The sequence below is a fragment of the Pseudophryne corroboree genome, chromosome 6 (genome assembly GCF_028390025.1).
Source record: "Pseudophryne corroboree isolate aPseCor3 chromosome 6, aPseCor3.hap2, whole genome shotgun sequence".
NCBI lineage: Eukaryota > Metazoa > Chordata > Amphibia > Anura > Myobatrachidae > Pseudophryne > Pseudophryne corroboree.
Window position 1 is genome coordinate 366,709,341 of NC_086449.1, and position 5,198 is coordinate 366,714,538.

Below are 5,198 nucleotides of genomic sequence, written 5' to 3' on the forward strand. Positions count from 1 at the left end.
ACAATCAAAATAGAATAGCAAAGAAGACTGTATTGACACCAGGCTAGTCTATATTCTTTAACACATTTATAGCATAGTAATGTTGCTTGGAGTGTACATAATATCGTTTAAAACAGTTCCTGTAACATTGACAACAAGAAACAGTAACAGTGTGCCGTTATATATGTTTTTCCCCCATGGGTCTGCAAAGCTGTCAATAAAATATAAAGTACGTATGCATGCTAGGTTAATGGTGTCAAAGCCCATATGGGCAATTATGTGAATAATAAATAAGCAAACAATGTGAATTAGATTTACTATAAAGTCTTAAAATAACATGATTACAGTATACTGAAAATGAATTTTACACAAACACTCACATGAAGAGTATGTAACAATGAATCTGTTTATGCTCTGCCATTACTTCTGTCATATTGCCACAGACACATTTGCAAAGAAGTATGGGTAATTGTTGCAGATTTCCTAGGCCCTAGTGGACCAATGGTGTGCAATTTGAGCCATTTTGCCTTCCAGAGACACCTCTTTATTATGATATGGGGACAGTGTTTTTAAAATACCAGCTGCAATTTTCTGGAAGTTTTACTTTAATAAATCTAGTGGTTTAAAACTAGACATGTGTGCCGGACCATTTTGCTGGATTTGGCTTTGATTCATCATCCAGCTTTGGATCTGGATTTGCCAAACCACCGTAACTGGTTTTGGATTTGCATTTTGTTTTTAAAATTGACAACAAAAAGCTAAAATCTTGTAATTTGGGTCTTTTTTTGTTCCGATAGTTTTATAAAGCTCAATAACATTCATTTCCAGTCAATTTTGACCACCTCGCAGATATTGGGCAAAGACTGCAGTGAGCTGGCTGGTTACTAAGCAATAGAGCAGTGGCACAAGCACACAGCAGTTTAACCTTTCCACAGTGTAAAGGAGTACAGTGCACAGAACAGTGCAAACAATAGATCTATATATATTTTTCTTTTTTGAACTTGCAGCCCGGTTAAAACTGCATGGAGTCCAGGGCCAGACTGCACATCTGGCACTTCCGGCAAATGCCAGAGGGATCGATGGGCTGGTCCTGTCATTCAGAGTCCAGGGAAGGCCCTGCACAGTGCAGCCTCTGGCTCTCTGTTGTGGAAGCTCCCCCACCCCCTGCCCGTCTCCATGGAAATAGAAACGTGACATGAGTCCATGCCCCCTTGATTCGCGGCATGCCCCGTCACTAGTGCCCATGTGCCCCCTTTTGCACGCGTATGCCAGGGCCCCCTGTCCATCCCTGGTGGAGTTACAGGGCTTACAGATGCTATGAACAAAGCACACTAGGGTAAAGCGCACCAAACAGTACAAACAATGTATACCTATCTCTATCTATCTACGTATCTATTTATTTTTATTTTTTCCATTTTTTTTGCAGCTCAGTTCATACTATGTGGGTCACAAGGGTTATAGATGCACGTGAACAAAGCACACCAAACAGTACAAACAATAGAAATATATATTTTATTTTATTTGTTTTTTAACTTGAAGCTCAGTTTGAACTGCATGGATCACAGGCCTTATAGATGCATGTGAACAAAGCCCACTAGGGTAAAGTGCACCAAAAAGTGCAATTTAACCAAGCATACAGCAGTGTGCCTACTATAAAGTCACTATAGAGAGCACAGCCTCTTGTGAGTTTGGACACAGCACAGCCAATACAGCAGAGTATAGCGCAGCATTCAGCAGCATGTAGTGTGCCCCCATACACAGTCATTATACAGCACAGCCACTTCAGAGACTCTGGACACAGCAAAACCAGTATAGCATAGTATAGTATAGCACACAGCAGCATGCAGCGTGCCCCCTATACACAGTCGCTATAGAGCACAGCTAGTGAGCAGTGGGCCCAGGTGCAACAATGTGCTTTGCCCCCCCAACTCATCACTGTGCCCCCCATCTCAGTAGATAGCAGTCATCCTAGACCTATATGACCACCTTATAATTCATTCAGTTATTGATGATCGCATGTACTACAACCAGCAGTAGTGACCTACATATACTACAGACAGCATGAGGGATCACTCTATACTACAGACAGTATTAGTGAACCTGTATACTACAACAGCGTTAGTGACCTTTATATACTACAAGCTGCATTAGTAATCTACATATACTACAGACAGTGTTAGTGAAAACCATATAGTGAAGACAGCATTAGTGATTACCATTTACTATAGACAGCATTAGTGGCTGCCAGTGGCGGATTGGTACGCCGGGACACAGGGATGGATTGCCAGTGGGCTACCTCCTCCCTTGCGCACCATAGTGGGCGTGCTCCCGCTAATACCAGATAGCTACGGCCGCCGCAGCTCAAGCGGGAGCAGCAACGCTAAAGTTGCTGTGTCCGCCCACTATCACAGCTGAGTGAGGGTCGTCCTCTGTTCGGCTGTTATGTTCCTGGGTTCCTTGTGAGTGTGAGGGGAGCAGCTTCCACTGCGCGTTCCAGTTGCAGCTCTGCCTCTGACAGCATGGAACTTTTCCCTCCAGTGTGTATGTGTGTGTGTGAGGTCTTCACTTCCATCCAGCCCCACCTCCACATGCCAGCAGTCCAGGGGTGCGTCAACCATCTGTTATTTTGTATTGACCCCGTCCCAGGCAGGAGCTGCTCTGTAATCCGCTGGCTCATAGGTGGGTCATTGATCAGCTCACCCCTCTCTGTGTTTCTGCATGTGTGGGGGAGGGGGGAACCAATGCCATTGTCTCACAGGGAGAGACAAAAAGCTGACACTCTCTCTGCTCTGCACTGGGAAGGGGGAGGGGAGGGTGGCTTTCTGTTTTAACTGACTCCCATGCAGACAGGCTGGGCCTGATGAGGTGTATCAGGCAGTGTATTACAGATGTGGGGTCACTGCCAGGTCACAGTGTCTACTCAGTGCCTGGTTAACAATAGGGGGAGGGGGGTTGAGGTGCAGGTCCAGGCCCCCTTATAAAGTTAGAACCGTAGCACATGGATCCTCTGAAAATAGTGTTAGCAGGAAAAAAATACCCGTCACCATTTCCCACCTATTTAGAAACACTGCCTCTGCATAAAATAAAATCACGGCGTGCAGTGGTCCTGCAGAGATTGTGTTAATGTGCATACACACTTGCCGATAAAATGAGAAACATCGCTCATTTTCACCCTTCCTGAGTGATGTCGCTCACTTTCTCTGCAAGTCTGTATGCCACCAAAGACCAGCGATGCACAGGCTTGCAGGTCATTAACGACCCTCGCTGTCAGCCGATCAGGCAGCTCAATTTGGACTGTTGTCCAAGAGCTGCCTGCATGGACCTGCCGCTGTGTGACTTCACTGAGCGGTATGGTCTTCATAAAGCTCAGTGTGTATGCTCTGCCGCAGACCGCCCCAGCCCAGGAGGGGGAAACACTAGGCGGCGGTGCTCATAGAGTACATCTCCTAGTGTGTATCCTGCCTCTGCTCCACGTGATGTCATATACAGTAATCGCCACTGGGTACAGAGCCGCACGTGGCCGCTGTCAAGGTTAAACTCATCCGGCAGTTGCCACCTGTCTTATCTCCAGAAGCTGCCTAAATGCAAGAGAGTGTCTACAAATGAAAGCTGAGAGAGAAGACCCACTGAGAGTGTGACACTGGAGGAGGAGCCGAGAAGACAGAGGAACACATGAAGAGGTACTGTGAGGTGAGTGAACTACTGGGCTGGAGTAGAACAAAACATACAAAGGAGGGAGGACACAGATGAGGAGATGGGGCACAATAATGGACACAGATGAGGAAGAAGAGAATGGGGGTGGGAGCACAATAATGGACACAGATGAGTAGGGGGAGGGAGGAGAATACAATAATGGATAAAGGTGAGCTGAATGGGGAGGGAGACACAACACAGAACATACATATAAGGGAGTACATTATACTCATATTTGCTGTCAGTGACATGGGTGTGTTGCTTAAAGTGGATGCATACAGAAGTGCTGAATCGCTCATATTGGAGTCCATACTCGGATGGATGAGCTGCACCTTGCATAGGGCTGCTGCAAGTGTCGTTGGTGTGAGCGACATACAAAGCGTGATTGCAGCATCTGTAGACACTGACAGTGTGCGTTTCAGTCTTGCATATTTGGACCTATGGATGTATTCCACATAAGGGCTCTCCACCAGCTAAGGGCTCTGTAGCAGTATTAGCATAACGTCTCAGGCACAATTGCTGCAAAAGACCCAAGGAAAGCTGCAACTACATCAACCCCAGAATCAGGCCCTATGAGGAGGGATCCTGCCCGTCTCGAGAGCCTCCACCACCTCAACATGCTCTGCCTCCATCAGGGCTGGTTTTCTATTCCAATCTGTCCCTCGTGGCTGCCATATAATACAGACAGCAAAATATACAGACAGCGTTAATCTCCTAATTACATTCCACAGTGCATCCCGCTGTATACAGTATTTGTGTGTGTGTGTGTGTGTGTGTGTGTATATATATATATATGAGCAGTGGGGGTACGGCGCCACAGGTGGATGTGAGCAGATAGAATAATATAGTGAAATACTTTAATAAAAGACACTCCTTTATAGATATAAGGTGTCAGCTAGCCCCTAAATATTAGGCAGGGATAAGCTGCCTTTGGAGTTTAAAATTTGGAAAAGGGGAGGATAGGGGTATCTGCGACTAGCAGTGTCTAATATATTAATAAAAAATGAAGAATAATATGATACGGTTTATAAAAAAAAACACAATATTTATTTAACCAATTTAAGACATGATGTTGGATAAAAAGTATATGGAGAGTAAAAGCCTAAAAATATTTTTTTTAAAAAAAAATTACAAGGTACAAAAAAGCAAAAAATGACTGAATGGCTATGTGCAATTTAGCTAGAACCCAGGATAAAAAATTCATTAATCTAAAACCTATAATATAAAACTGATATATATATTTTAGAGATAAGAGAGTAGTGCTTATCTTTAGAGATGGAGAGTCAGTAGAGGTACACCCAACGCGTTTCGTCCTTAAGACTTCATCAAGGGTTCTAGCTAAATTGCACATAGCCATTCAGTCATTTTTTGCTTTTTTGTACCTTGTAATTTTTTTTTAAAAAAAATTATTTTTAGGCTTTTACTCTCCATATACTTTTTATCCAACATCATGTCTTAAATTGTATAAATAAATATTGTGTTTTTTTTTTATAAACCGTATCATATTATTCTTCATTTTTTATTAA